The sequence below is a fragment of the Bos mutus genome, chromosome 15 (genome assembly GCF_027580195.1).
Source record: "Bos mutus isolate GX-2022 chromosome 15, NWIPB_WYAK_1.1, whole genome shotgun sequence".
Taxonomy (NCBI): Eukaryota; Metazoa; Chordata; class Mammalia; order Artiodactyla; family Bovidae; genus Bos; species Bos mutus.
The window spans coordinates 5,243,554-5,260,098 of record NC_091631.1 but is presented as its reverse complement, the minus strand read 5'-3'; the positions used below and the strand labels follow the sequence as shown (position 1 = coordinate 5,260,098).

Genomic DNA, 16,545 nt, shown 5'->3' with positions numbered 1-16,545 from the left:
CAGTAATCTGATTATCAGTACTTTGATTATCTTTCAGCCTAGCATTATATTAAAGAAAGTTAAGGGGCTTCTCTGGTGGTCCAGTGGCTAAGACTCCACGCTCCCAATGCAGGGAATCCAGGTCTGATCCCTGGTCAAGGAACTAGATCCCACATGCCACAACTAAAGGTTTGCGTGCCTCAGCTAAAGATACCGAATGCCTCTGTGCAGGTCAAAGATCTGGCGTACCACAGCTAGGACCTAGCACAGCCCAATAAATAAATAATAGATGTAAAGAAAGTCAATAATTTATTAAACTTAGTATCACTTATTATAGGACAAAAACCATGTTTTGTACTTGATCCTGTATTATGATTAGTACCAGGGGCCTAAATGGACTATTAATAGGATAAAAGGAGCCTGGATAATATCATTTAACTATTACTTTTGTGTGTTTTCTTATTTATTTACCTATGGCTGTGCTGGGTCTCCCTTGCTGCGCAGGCTCTTCTCCGGTTGTGGGGCGTGGGCTCTCAGGATAAAAGGAGCCTGGATAATATCATTTGACTATTACTTTTGTGTGTTTTCTTATTTATTTACCTATGGCTGTGCTGGGTCTCCCTTGCTGCGCAGGCTCTTCTCCAGTTGTGGGGCGTGGGCTCTCACTGCAGTGGCTTCCCGTGACGTGGAGCACAGACTCTAGGGTATGCAGGCTTCAGTGTTACGGCACATGGGCTCAGTAGTTGAGGCTCCCGGGCTCTAGAGCACAGGCTCAGTGGTTGTGGCACGCGGGCTCAGTTGCTCCTCAGCACATAGGATTTTCCCCAACCAGGGATCCAACCCATGTCTCCTGCACCGGTGTGCGTGTGCCCGTTTAATCACTCAGTCGTGTCGAGCTCTTTGCGACCGACGGACTGTAGCCCACCAGGCTCCTCTTTCCTTGGGATTTTTCAGGCAAGAATACTAGAGAAGCTTGCCATCTCCTCCTCCAGGGGATCTTCTCGACCCAGGGATCAAACACGTGTCTCCACTGGCAGGCGAACTCTCCCACCGAGTCACCAGCGAAGCCCATGCATGCCATTTGACTATTGCTTTTAAAAAGTTGGGTGCTTTCAGGGAGTTGGGAAAAAATATTTGAAAATAATTCAGTTATTACCATGATTTATTTTGTTTGCTTTGTACAAAGAAAAACTTTGGCAATGTGGTTCTGGATAGAAATATGGAGAGCTTAAGAGATGCATTTGAGCAAGCCCAAGAACTTTCTATTACTGAATCAAGGGCAAAAAGAAAGAAGAATGACTTCAATTTCTGTATCTGTAAAATGATTGGAGTTGCGTGATACAACCTTTAACTTAAGGACTTATCAACCTTAAGTCCTTTAACTCCTAAGCTTTTATAATTCAGGAGCAGTGGTGAGAATGCAGTGACTGGCTACTGATTCAAGTACAGAAAGAGAGGCCAATGGGACAGTCTGTGGGAGGACATAAGTGATTTCAAGTCCTGGTGAAGAGGAATAGTGTGTTCAGTGAAAGCTGAGGAGGACAAGGAATTGTCAGGTTGGGACTTGGTAGCTCATCATTGTGAAAGAAAACTGACCATGTACTTCCATGAAGAGAAATTTGTTTTTTTTTTTTTTTTAAACATGTAGGCCCTGAATCCTCAGAGGAGTTATAGATGAGCCTTTGGAAGTTCTTCAGTGTTCTAAAATTGTAACATGTTAAACTATATACATTTTTCTTTGAGAAAGCATTTGCAGCTTTAATTAAATTCTTATCATGACCTAACAAAAAGCCGCTCACTCTTAAAAAAAAAAGTGAATGATAAAGATTTAAAATGATTAAAACAGAGAAAGAGTAATACACTTCAGTGGACATGCAGTGGATGAGTATGGTCATTGTAACATTTTCAGAATAAACTGGGTTTCAGTCACAAGAGACACAGAAGTAAGGGCTGACAATTTAAATTTTTTAAAAATAGAGAGGAGTTTGCGCATTAGATAGCTTTTAGTTTTGGCTTGCCATTGTTGGCTGTGTGACCTTGGGCAAGTGAATTACCTTCAAAACCCTCAATTTTCTCCGCCTGTAACGGGGATAAGAAATATCCACCTTAAACGGTGACTGTGAAGATTAAGGGAGATAATGCACGGTAGCATTAATATAGTGTGTCAGTATTTGGTAAACGTCTCCCCTCACGCGGTTTTTGAATTTTCTGCATTTATTTTAAGGCCCTTATTGTAGATTTCACTTGGAAGGGCTGGTTCTCAGTCAATCTGTCTTCAGAGAACTGCTCAGTGATGCTAACAGTCAAGAAGATCATATCTTATTAAGTGGTTAGTCTAGAGGCTCTTTCCAATGCAGATTTGCAAGCTGGGTGTGTAAAAGTCACACACTGCACTTGTTGCCTGGCAGCACGTGTCCCTGAGTGGTGGTACATGGCTTGCATTGTAATGCCATCAGTGCAGGGGCCAGCTGGCTGGACATGTACTGCCACATGGGCTGGGGACTCCATTCCTCAACAACACAGCAGCCGCCCCCAGGGTTAACAGAAAATGACAAACCAGGCAGGGATGAGGAGGCGCCAGCAGAACAGCGGGACGTCCTTTGATTTGCTTCTGTTATTTGCATGTCTTTCTTGTGATGTCTGTGAAATGTTCAGAATGACAAAGTTTTTAAAAGACCTGCTGACTCCGCCTGAAAAATGTGAAAAACCTCCCGTTTAGAGACCCATTATGTCCAGCTAGCCTGCGTTTTCTATATCTTTTCCTTCGTTTTTTATTAATGCAAACATTTGCATGGAGACAGAACCTTTGTTTCTTAAAGAGTTCATCTGCTCCTGCTGCTTACTGGCCCTGCCATGCAAGCGCACAACAGAACCTTTGTTACGCTTTCAGCAAAGCTGTTTATGAACGGTGGCTTACTGAGGACTGCTTCCTGTGCTGTGTGCTTCCATTTTGTCTAAAAGAGAAAAAGAAAATAGTTCTTGGGAGTGAAAAGAATTTGGACTTTTCTTCTATTCACGTCTTGAATGTTGAAATGACAAGTAGCCCCCAAATTTGTGGAGGAACTGGTAATTGCATCAAATGCTTTTTTTTTTTCCCACTTTACCTTGAACATAATGAGGCTCTTAGTAACAATAAAAGGAACAAGTGCTTCCCCTGGAGTGGAGGGACAGAACAGTAAAAAGGCAGTGGAAGGAAGGGCTGAGAGCAGGACGCAGTGGCTTCCTGTCAGAACCCCAGCGTTGCCACAGAACGCGTTTTGGCGCGTAGTGATGCCCACCTGGGAGGCACGGTCCTGCTGAAATGGCTGAGTTGAATGAAGAATAGCGCCACCGTTTATAAATAGTGATTCGAGTTATGTATTCATTCAGTAAATATTTGAATGACTGGTATGTGAAAGACGCTGAATGACCCAGAGTGTTATAAGGGATAGAAGATAAATGACTTATGGTTACCTCTGTGTCTTTAAGGAGCAAGAAGTCTTAACAAAGGAGGTAACACATGTGTAACAGAAATAACTCTATATCAAAGTAGAAAGTGCCGTTGGAAATATTTAAAATTGGTATTTAGGGAGTTCAGGAAAAGGAAGATTGCTTCTGGCTGGGAGAGAATCTGAGAAAGCTTCCTGGCCAGGTGGCATTTGAGTTGAGCCCAGCAGGAAAGGTAGGCTTGGACACTGCAACATTCCAACATTCCAACATTAGTCATTTGAGTTACGAGTCAGAAATTATGTGGCTGAGGTAAAATAGATCCAAAGCCTGTCTTTATAGGGTACTTTGGTGGGAGAAGGCAATGGCACACCACTCCAGTACTCTTGCCTGGAAAACCCCATGGACGGAGGAGCCTGGTGGGCTGCAGTCCATGGGGTCGCTGAGGGTCAGACACGACTGAGCGACTTCACTTTGACTTCACTTGGTGTTTTACACCATTAATTTAGATGATATGTTAAGTGCTGGCATGAATTTTCTGTGTACATTAGTCTGGGGCCTCTCTGTCTAGCCTGTGCTGTTCCAGTCATTCATTGCATGTGACTTCTTGTGCACTTTGACCTAGGCCTCTAGGCATCTATAAATATCTATGTTATAAAAAAATAGAAACTCAGAGGGATTATTGAGCATTATTACAGCCTTATCCCATAAGCAGGGTGTAGACATAGTTCTGAGTGGGGATTTGACATGTGAGACTCTCATTTGAAAAAGAATCCCACCTTCATACAGAAGAAGCAGGATCACTCAGAAGAGAGAGGATTGGAAATTCTAAGCCCGTGAGTTTTCAGCTACCTTAAATTGGAACTCCTCTGTATCTTTCTGCCACTAGATTAAATGAGACCCTACTGCTGTTTTGTGAGTTGTTGCGAGTGCGAACTAATTTTTATGAAATAGTTTGAATATAAAATGCCAAATAATTGATAAATTATTGCATTAGTACCTTGTTGCATTAATGTAACTGATCTGTATATCATAGTTCAATTGCATATTACCAAACATAACTGCTGATAATGTGTAAATGCGTGGTTTGCCCCAAATGCTACAACCTTTGATGACTCTATGTAGCACAATTAGTTTTCACCCTATAACATTAATACTTCTCTGCCTGATATGACATTATGAATGGCACGTGACTTGTTCCATGTTTGTCAATTTATAGGTTGTGTTTTCTGGAAAACGGTATTGTGAATGTTTATGGAGTTGATCTGATAACTCTCAGTTCAGTCGCTCAGTTGTGTCCGACTCTTTGCGACCCCATGAATCGCAGCATGCCAGGCCTCCCTGTCCATCACCAACTCCCGGAGTTCACTCAGACTCACGTCCATCGAGTCAGTGATGCCATCCAGCCATCTCATCCTCTGTCGTCCCCTTCTCCTCCTGCCCCCAATCCCTTCCAGCATCAGAGTCTTTTCCAGTGAGTCAACTCTTCGCATGAGGTGGCCAAAGTACTCGAGTTTCAGCTTTAGCATCATTCCTTCCAAAGAACACCCAGGACTGATCTCCTTTAGAATGGACTGATTGGATCTCCTTGCAGTCCAAGGGACTCTCAAGAGTCTTCTCCAACACCACAGTTCAAAAGCATCAATTCTTCGGGGCTCAGCCTTCTTCACAGTCCAACTCTCATATCCATACATGACTACTGGAAAAACCATAGCCTTGGCTAGACGGACCTTTGTTGCCAAAGTAATGTCTCTGCTTTTTAATCTGATAACTCTGCTGCTGCTGCTAAGTTGCGTCAGTTGTGTCCGACTCTGTGTGACCCCATAGACGGCAGCCCACCAGGTTCCTCCATCCCTGGGATTTTCCAGGCAAGAACTCTACTGCTCTATGAATAGCTGATTTTGCAAAGCTATCATCTTGATAGTTATTACTTCTTCATAATCATAAATCATAACTATAGGAAACTTAAGTGCTTCTTTAGATTTCTCTGCATTTTGGCAGTAAATTTTGTTATGGTCATCTAGGTGAGTGCTTCACATTTTGACCTCTGTAAAAGCCTCCTTTTTCTGGCACTTCAAATTATAAGACTCCAATGTACAAATTCTGTATAATGAGATTTAGGCTGGAAACACTGAAGCAGTAAGATTTAAGTACTTAGCCTTTTGACATTCACTCCCCGTGCACCCCCCCACCCCCAAAGCCACCAGTTTTAGGAAGGAAAAGGGAAGAGGGGAAGATTAATGGTTGACTAGAAACTGAATGTCAAGGGACTGAGCTCTGCCCAGCTGTTAACTTGTACAGTTCTTTGATTTGTTGAGGGAAGTAGACTTTAGTGTTTCGTCCTGTACTTTACACAAAGGTCTTTAGTCACTGCTTGTTTTCTGGTTGTCACAGGTGATGTTGACATATGTGTAGTGTTTTGTTTGCTCCTGGCTTATCTTTTAGTATTTGAGTTTGACTAGCTGTATAGCAGCACTGGGGCTTCCCAGGTAAAGAACCTGCTGAGAGATTCAGGTTCGATCCCTGGGTCAGGAAGATCCCCTGGAGGAGGGCACGGCAACCCACTCCAGTATTCTTGCCTGGAGAATCCCGATGGGTAGAGGAGCCTGGTGGGCTACAGTCCCTGGGTCTCAAAGAGTCGGACACGACTGAAGGGACTTAGCACGAATGCACGCATAGCAGCAGTGTGGTGGTTTGGGTGCTCACATGCAAAGTATTCCTTTTGTCTGTTTTATAACTATCAGTGTAAAATATCTTTCCTTAACCTGTATGTTTGTTCTTAGAAAATTCCATTTGATATATATGCTGCATAGCTCTTTGAGGGCTGCAGATTCACATCCTGTCTCTGCCACTTACCAGCCCATTGACCTTTGGGTAAATTACATGTCTGAGTCTTCCTTCTGTCACCTATAAAATGGAAATAAACCCATCTCATAGGATTGTTGTGAATAGTAAATGAATTAATACCTGTACAATGCTTAGAATACTGTCTTGCATGCAGAGCTTAATAAATGTTGACTGTCATTTTATTATATCTATAGGTTTAGCTACCATTAAGCAAATCTGTAGTGATCAAGAGCTAGTAAAAGAGGGAGGCCTCCTGCATTTATATAAAGGATATTTCTCAGGATATTGATCTGCAAGGTATGACTTATTTACAGTTTTTTTCTGGAGGTCCAAAAGGTCCGTCTAGTCAAAGCTGTGGTTTTTCCAGTAGTCATGTATGGATGTGAGAGTTGAACTATAAAGAGAGCTGAGCACTGAATAATTGATGCTTTTGAACTGTGGTATTGGAGAAGACTCCTGAGAGTCCCTTGGACTGCAAGGAGATCCACCAGTCAATCCTAAAGGAAATCAGCCCTGAATATTCATTGGAAGGACTAATGCTGAAGCTGAAACTCCAATACTTTGGCCACCTGATGCGAAGAACTGACTCACTGGAAAAGACCCTGATGCTGGGAAAGATTGAAGGCAGAAGGAGAAAGGGACGACAAAGGATGAGATGGTTGGATGGCATCACAGACTCAATGGACATGAGTTTGAGCAACCTCTGGGAGTTGGTGATGGACAGGGAAGCCTGGGGTGCTGCAGTCCATTGGGTTGCAAAGAGTCAGACATGACTGAGCGACTGAACTGAACTGAAAGTTAAACTTGACATACCACTGTTTTATATTCAGAGCTAGTAAAGGCTTGATTTTGGGTTAACACTTTTACTTTATGTTTCTTTCTTGCAAGTTTTAAATTTCTTTTTGTATTATACTATGTTAATTGTGAACTCATAATTTTGGTAAAGAACATAACTAGCTTAAATTAAATATCATCAGAGAAAAATATAGAGGAATAGGTTTATACACCTGGAGTGCAGGCCTGTTTGAATAAGACAAAAAGCGCAATGTATACAGATATTAATAAATACTGCTGACAATATCAGCATTTTAAATTTTTGTGGTGAAATTTAATGAAAGATACCATAAAAAAATGATAAGAAAACCCCTAAGGTAGGTGTATATTTGCACATATAGAGAATTAGAAAAGCCTCCAAATCAAAAAGAAGAAAAAAGATAACCAGAGAGGAAAATGGGCAAAGGATGTTAGCAGATTATGCACTCAATATGCCAGCAAACTTGGAAAATTCAGCAGTGGCCACAGCACTGGAAAAAGTCAGTTTTCATTCCAATCCCAAAAAAGGGCAATGCCAAAGAATGTTCAAACTACCATACAGTTACACTCCTTTCACATGCTAGCAAGGTCATACTCAAAATCCTTCAAGCTAGGCTTCAACCGTTCTTTTTTTTTTTTTTTTAAACTTTACAAAATTGTATTAGTTTTGCCAAATATCAAAATGAATCCACCACAGGTATACATGTGTTCCCCATCCTGAACCCTCAGAACTTCCACATGTACACTCTGGATTTAGAAAATGCAGAGGAACCAGAGGTCAAATTGCCAACATCTGTTGGATCACAGAAAAAGCAAGAGAGTTCCAGAAAAACATCTACTTCTCCTTCACTGACTGCACCAATGCCTTTGACATGGTTTGTTGAATCACAACAAACCATGGAAAATTCTTAAAGAGATGGGAATACCAGACCACCTGACCTGCCTCCTGAGAAACCTGTATGTAGGTCAGAAAGCAACAGAATGGTACATGGAGCAACTGGTTAGGCTGGTTCCAAATTGGGAAAGGAGTACGTCAAGGCTGTATATTGTCACCGTGCTTATTTAACTTATATGAAGAGTACATCATGCGAAATGCCTGGCTGGATGAATCACAAGCTGGAATCAAGATTGCAGGGAGAAATATCAATAACCTCAGATATGCAGATGACACCACCCTAATAGAAACTGAAGAGGAACTGAAGAGCCTCTTGATGAAGGTGAAGGAGGAGAATGAAAAAGCTGGCTTAAAACTCAACATTCAAAAAACTAAGATCATGGCATTCAGTCCAGTCACTTCATGGCATATAGATGGGGAAACAATGGAAATAGTGAAAGACTATTGGGCTCCAGAATCACTGCACATGGTGACTGCGGCCATGAAATTAAAAGACGCTTGCTCCTTGGAAGAAAAGCTATAGGCAACCTAGACAGCATATTAAAAACCTGAGACATTACTTTGCCGACAAAGGTCTGTATAGTCAAAGCTATGGTTTTTCCAGCTGTCATGTAACGACAACAATTCACAGAAGAGAAATACAAATGACCATGAAAATATGCTTAACTTAATTAAGTAAGAAGACTAGAATACTGAAACAACAGTGAGAAACTATTTTATAACTGTTAAATTGGCAAGATCACGAAGTCAGTGAAAACAGTCATAGTGAAAACAGATATTCTTATGGTGGGGAGGAGTGTAAATCAAAACATACTTTGTAAAGCAATTTTGTATATCTAGTAAACATGATGATGTGGAGAAAAGGAACTTCTTATGCACTGTTGTTATGACTGTAAGTTGGTACAGCAATTATGGAAATCAGTATGGAGGAGCCTCAAAAAATTAAAAATAGAACTACTACCATAAAATCTGAAGAATTGATGAGCACCAAAGAATTGATTTGTGTGGTGCTTTTGAATTGTGTGGTGAACTGTGAATTGTGTGGTGAATTGTGTGTGAATTGTGTGATGCTGGAGCAGATTCTTAAGAGTCCCTTGGACAGCAAGGAGATCAAACCAGTCCTAAAGGAAATCAACCCTGAATATTCATTGGAAGGACTGATGCTTAAGCTGAAGCTCTAATACTTTGGCCACCTGATGTAAAGAGCTGAGTCATTAGAAAAGATCTTGATGCTGGGAGGGATTGAGGGCAGGAATAGAAGGGGGCAACAGAGGATGAGATGGTTAGATGACATCACTGACTCAGTGGACCTGAGTTTGAGCAAACGCCGGGAGATAGTGAAGGACAGGGAAGCCTAGAGTGCTGCAGTCCCTGGGGTTGCAAAGAGTCAGACGTGACTTAGCAGCTGAACACCAACACCATAAGATCCAGCAATTCCACTTCTGGGAATATATCCAAAGGAAACAAAGCACTAAATGGAAAAGATTCCTACACCCGTATGTTCATAACAACACGTTTACAGTAATTTAGGTAAGGAAACCACCTGAGTGTCCACTGATGAATGAATGGATGAAGAAGTTGTGCAACACACACACACACACACACACACACAGTGGAATATTATTCAGCCACGAAAACGAGGAAATCCTGCCATTTGCAACAACATGGATGGACCTTGAAGGCATTATGCTAAGTGAAGTAAATCATAAAGTAGATTTACACTATAGATTACACTAAACCTATCTAAATAGATTCAAATAAAATAGATAGACACTATGATCTCAGTTATATGTGGAATCTAAACGACTCCATCAGACTCTGGAAAAGAGATCAGACATGTGATTGCCAGAGGCAGAGGGTCGGGAGAGAGGGAAGAGGAGGAAGGTGGGGGTGATGGTGGGGCAGAGTACAGATTTCCAGTAATAAGGTAAATGAATACTGGGGGTGTTAAATACAGCACAATGACTGTTGTTAACACTGCTGTATGATATATGGAAAAATTGTTAAAAGAGTAAATCCTAAGAGCTTTTACCCAAGGAGAAATATTTCTTTTTTTTCTTTTCATTTTATGTATGTTAGAAGATGGATGTTAGGCTTAACCTATTATGATAACCATTTCATAATATATGTATAAATCAAGCCATTATGCTGTATTCTTTAAACTTTCACAGTAGTGTACGTCAATTATTTCTCAATAAAACTGAAAAGTAAAACCCATGAGGATACGTGCATCCTATCAGATGTCACTTCCCTTGTGGCTCAGCTGGTAAAGAATCTGCCTGCAATGTGGGAGACCTGGCTTCGATCCCTGGGTTTTGATTCCCTGGAGAAGGGAAAGGCTACCCACTCCAGCATTCTGGCCTGCAGAATTCCATGGACTGTATAGTCCATGGGGTCGCAAAGAGTCGGACACAAGTGAGTGACTTTCACTTTCACCTTAAGAAAAACTCTTGCACATATGCACAGGGAGACAAGTACAGGAACGTTCCGCCAGCAGTTTGCTATAGTGGGTATGTGGGGACAGCCTGAGTGTTTACCAATAGAAATACACTGGCAAATAAGTTGGTACCATATTGTTTCATAAAAGATTTCCAAACATGGTCAAGTGAAAAAAGTAAGGTACAGAAAAGTATATGTCATTTACTTAAAAACAAAACCAAGTTCACAAACTGTGTATTTCTGTATTTTTTAGATATGCATACCAAACTGGGAACTGGGATTGGTTTTTAACTTTTTCTATATTGTTTGAATCTTTCAAAGTAATTAAATATATAATTATAAATAATAAACATTAAAAAAATTAAAGACCATGCCAACATTTTATCTGATTAACCAAATGAAATTTCTTTTCTAGTGTTAACAATGGAGAGCCAGCATTTTCTAGACAATGCAGTGTAAAATGGAACACATTGTCGGTTCTTGGCTTTTTCTTATTTTGTTTTGCTTTTGAGAGCTAAGGTTGAGATGGAAAGGCATGGGCTTTGGAGTCAAATGTTAAGTTTCAATTCTAACTTAGTCATTTTTTAAGACTGAGCAGGTTTCTTAACCTCTCTGAGCTTCAAAAAAAAAGTCTATTACCTACCTCACTGGGTTGTATAAGTATTACATATGCTAGTTTTCCTCATTTCCCCATCTCCTTTGGTCAAAGGAAATTGGTCTAGTGTGGTCTAAGATCAAAGATAGTCTTGTATGGGTGATAAAATATTTTACCAGAGCATACTGTATCCCTGGATGAGAACATACCAGTAAAGATGGAGAATGTAAATGATTAATTTTAGAGGTTTAACTTTTTAAGCCATTAAGCTATCTATTTGTATTTTACAAGATCAAATACTGTATCATGTTAGTGATTTAGAAATGATATTAAACTTGAAGCTTCTAAACAGTTTACATGACAGGTTGTTGGTTAAAAAGGTTACTTTTCTAATCTCAGAGAACAGTCTTAATTTAATTCAGCACTTATTTGTTCCAACCAGCATCTGAGTCTCCAAAGGACTCTGACAAAGGAGAAAAGTCGGATATAAATGTGGATATATGTATATGCTTTGCTTTTCACTTACACTGCTATTGCTCTTATATCTAGTAATACCTCATATTGTAATTCATGTGAATGTTTTCTAGTGAAACTTGTTTATTCTAGTCCAGGGACTCTGTAAAATAATAATCATATAATAAAATGAGTGGTCTAGATAATTGAGGTAGCCCCTCAAGCAAAAATTTCCAAATGGGACCCCTTACCATTTAATTGCAAAATAAACAGCTAATACTTTGATGGTATTTATGCTTGGGAAGAGAGTAAAAAGAAATCGTTTTGGATTTTCCCCATATAAATTAGAGTCTCCTGAGTAATTAGCAGTTAATAAGTGAATGCTTACTACAAGTTTAAAGGCTATAGCTGAAGTGAGTCTAAATTATGTGTATCGTTATATGTGTAGAGTTTTATGTAGCTCAGTAATCCTTGAAGATGATCTGTAAACATCTTTGGTTAGATGGGCAAACTTTAAATAAGTGAGCAGGAGTTATGGTAGGTTGATGCCTTGGTGTTCGTTAGAGTTGAAACCCATTGTTTTGTGAGTTGCGATGTCTGGCAGAGAACAACTGTCATAATAACAACAGTAATGAACATACACACAGTAAGTTTATTGCACACTTACTGTGTGCCCAGTGTATGCTGAGATTATTGTTGTGTGTGTTGTGTTGTGTGTTAGTTGCTCAGTCGTGTCTGACTTTTTGCGACCCCGTGGGCTATAGCCTGCCAGGCTTCTCTGTCCACGGGATTCTCCAGGCAAGAATACTGGAGCGGGGTGCCATTCCCTTCTCCAGGGGATCTTTCTGACCCAGGGATCGAACCCACGTCTCCCACATTGGAGGCAGATTCTTTACCATCTGAGCCACCAGGGAAGCCCCTAAGATTATTACATAAGTTATTTTATTTACTCCTCACTACAACCTTAAGTGGTAGGCATTAGTCCCCAGTTTTACAGAAAAGGGCAGAGAAATTAGGTAACTTGTTTCAAGTCACACAGCTAAAAAGTACCAAAGCTAGAAATTAAATCCAGTTCAGCTTGACTCCAGAGCCTATGTTCTTAACCATTGCAGTGAATTGCTATATGGTTTTGATCTGTAAAATCTGTATGTAGCAATAATAACATAATCATTAATATGTTATCTTTTGTATATATCTGATATTTTCTAAAGAGGCTAGCTTGCTCCTTGCAAGGAAGTGCATCTGTGTGCTTAGTCTCTGAGTCATGTCCAATTCTTTTGTGACCCCATGGCTATAACCCCCCAGGCTCCTCTGTCCATGGGATTCTGCAGGCAAGAATACTGGAGTGGGTTGCCATTCCCTTCTCTAGGGGATCTTCCCAACCCGGGGATCAAACCCGCGTCTCCTGCATTGCAGAGAGATTCTTGACCATCTGAGCCACCAGGGAAGCCCTTTTCTAAAGAAACAGTTTATTATTAGACATAGTCTTCACGTCATACTCAAGTCACAGCAAGCTTGACTGTGGTATCTAGAGATTAAGTGATCAGCAGGAGGTGATTCAACAGAGAACCAAGAAGTTTCTGACCCACAATTGCTTTCACCCACACGGTTTATATAAAGATCACACCGTGCTTACTTATATTTTACTCAGTCATTTCAGTGCAGTGTGTTGAAGGTTTAAGTGCTTATCTCAGACCGCAATGCTATCGTGAGCAAGACATGGATCCTTGGGCCTTAGTGTAGATTTCAGAACAATAGAGCCTATTGGTTCACGTTAGAAAACTTAATCCTGGCCTTGTGAAAATCACAGCAAAGCAGAAGAGGAAAAGTCAATCTGAAACGTTTTTCCTTCTCCGAGAGGGCAACTAAGGTGCCCAGATATCTCTGCCCTCCGGGGATGCAGGTGTGCAGTTTTTATTCTTTAATCATTCGCATAAATTAAAGCCTATTCCTTTGCATCTTAAAAATAATATGAAATGACACCCACCATGTTTTATTGCCAGACAAGAGCTTTGAACTTCCGTCTTATTGACGTTTGATAAAGTGCAAGGATTTTCCAGGGCTGGGTGGTACCTTTAACCACAGAAGGTAGCATGGGACTGATAAGAGCTGCACGTGGAGGAAGCCACCAGCGAGAAAGCAATTAGCGAGGAGGGCTCTTTGCACTAGGCTTGTGTGAAATCCTCAGAGAGGAACTTCCTCCTGCCTCTGCGGGCTCTTCTTAATTCCTTCACTTCACCCACGGCTGAAAAGAGCCCTAGGTCTTTCTGTTTCTACTTTCTGAGCTAGGGGTGGGTGGGGTGAAGACTTTGTGGTGGGCAGGTTCTTTGTAAGAAACTTTGAAACTGGGGACATGTCCTGACTTCACACAAATGCCGATTGGCATGCACACCTGTGCAGGCGGGGACAGGGTAAATACACACAACACACAAACACACTCATACAAATTCACATATGAATTCACATGGACACAGGTGGACCACACCTCTCATGATTTTACTACCAACATACACCCCTTTCCTTTGTGCTCCATGTAAAATGAAGATCATATCTATTATAAAACTTATTACAAGGTGTCAGTGATGAGGCAGTGTGGTATACAGTGTTAAGAGCATGGGTTCTTGGTAGGACATACCTTGACTCGAGTCTTGGCTTCTGTTTTTACTAGCTGTGTGATCTAGAGAAAGGTACTTTATAAATCTCCATTCTCCCGTTTGTATAATGGAAACGTGATCAAAATATCTATCGTAGGATTATTGTGAAAATGAAATAAAATAATGCATGTAAAACAGCACAGTTTCTGGCACATGGTTATTCAGTAAGTTGCACAGGTGCTCAAAATTGGTAGAGCTGTTATTGTTATCATCATTATTATGTGTAATATAAAGTTCTACATATCTAATTGGTAGCTGAATGTTAAATAGGTATAGTCCTTTATTTATATTTGTTTTCTTTTTTCCTTTCCCTGCTCCCCATCCCCCACCTTTTTTTTTCTTGCTGCAAAGTCTGTTTTCCAGAAAATTCCTCCCTTTTTTGAGGAAGACAAAAGTACTTTGATTTTAACTGCTCTGAAAACATTTCTCCCTTAAAGGGCTTTCAGATTGACTTTTAGTCCCTGGAGCTAAGACGGAGAAGAAGCAGGATTTGCTTCTAAGTAGAGCTCTTTCATTTTTGCTGTCAAAAAACAAAACAAAAAAACAAAGCAAAAAGAAACCCTAATCTTTTGTAGTAGCCTTAGGTAGTTCCAATTCATAAAAGCCTATATATAGCCCATGGAAGGAATCTTTTTGTAAGATAAGGATAAGTGGGTGGAATAAGAGAAGGAAAATACAGAGGTGAAGGTATAGCTGATTTTAATGTTAATTTGGCCACCCGCACCCCCAGTTTCATATATAATTAATTATACAACGATTAATGCCAGAAATTGTCTGTTGTTGTTTTGTTGTGCCGTGAAACTTGCAGGACCTTAGGGACCTTAGGACTTCCCACCAGGGAGGTCCCAAGAAATTCTCACGTATCATCTCACAACTTCACTGTCAGTTTGGGCCATTTCTTAGTGAAATAGTTTTCCAGTTGGATGAACCGTTGATGAAGCCCGGGTTTTGTTTTCACATCTTTTTGTGGGGTCGGAGTTGGAGAATGTTTGCAGTAGCTGATAGTTGTTAGCTTCGGGAAGCACTCAGATCGATAGAGTAAGTCATGGAATGTAAACATGTCATTCATCTGGACTTTGGGCTGGTGTAAACAGTGAAACTGTAGGTAACCACTGTCAAACAAAGGCTGTCTCGAGTACAGCTTGGGTAGATAAACGTATTTGCTTTACAAGTCTCACTAAACTACCAGGACTTCAGGAATGTTTTTAAGTATCTAATTTTACAGATTTTAGGTAATTCCCTCATATTTTCCTGAGGGATGAAAATATGAAAGAGGCAAGTGTCCATCTTGGTAGCAACTTTGTGGAACTGCTGTGGCAGGATATTTATTACTTTGGGGTTTTTTGTTCTTACTGCTCCAGACGAAAATTGTTTTGTTTGTTTTGCTTTTGAAAAAGAAAAAAAATAGGGTGGTAAATGGAAATACTGAATTGGAAGTTTCTACGTGAAGTGTGCCAGGATACCGTTGTCATACCTAAAGACGAAAGTCAGGGAGGGGGAACAAGCGTCTGGGGAGCACCTGCTGTGTTAGAAGCTCTGCTGTATCACTGAAGCAGACTTCCAATAGCCCTTTGAGATAGACTTTTAATGAGATATATCATCAAGAAAACAAGGCATTGTGGTTTAAGAATAGTGACGATGTTATTACCCACATTTTACAGGAGGAAATAGGCTTGCAGGCTAATTTGCCCGAGGTCGCACAGCTAGGAACTTGGTGGGCTAAGGATGAAACTCAGGTCTCTCAGAACTCCAGAGCCCAAGTTCTAACCAGCGATTGTTAAACTTCAGGATACGTAAGAAACTTCAAGGGTACCTGTTAAAATTACTGGGCTCCGGTTAGAATTTTAAGATCATGAAGTCTGAGATAGTGCCAGGTGAGGAATCTGCATTTTAATAGGGTGTCTCAGGCGGTTCAGATTAAGTTGATTGACCACTTTAGAGAAAGAATTAAATTCTGTTTCTCTCATCACTCATACGTGGAATCTAAAATACGACGCAAATGAACTTATTTACAAAACAGAAACAGACCCACAGACACAGGTAACAAATTTATGGTTACCAAAGGGGAAGGCGTGGAGGGATAAATTAGGAGCTGGGGATTAGCAGATACAACTACTATTTATAAAATAGATAAATAGGGTTCTACTGTATAGCACAGGAAACTAGATTCAAGCTTCTGTAATAACTCTAATGGAAAAGATATGAAGAAGAACATATGTGTATATAACTGAATCATTTTTCTATACACCAGGAACTAACACAACATTGTAAATCAACTATACTTTAATTTAAAAATAAATACATAAAATTACGTTTCTTTCCACACTTGATAAAGAAGGAAATAGGCGCAGATTACATAACTATCCAAGATTATGCTGTCAGACAGAGTCATGATTCCAGCCCGGGTCTAATTCTAGTACTCATCACATCCTTTATTACAAGCC

At 40.4% G+C, this 16,545-nt stretch overlaps 1 protein-coding gene across 1 annotated transcript in view; it reads left to right on the top strand.

Annotated features, from left to right (window-relative positions):
• The window catches only part of CSTPP1 (centriolar satellite-associated tubulin polyglutamylase complex regulator 1), a 208,733-nt gene that overhangs the window by 33,004 nt on the left and 159,184 nt on the right, over positions 1-16,545 (top strand). The gene's annotated exons all lie outside the window — the stretch shown is intronic.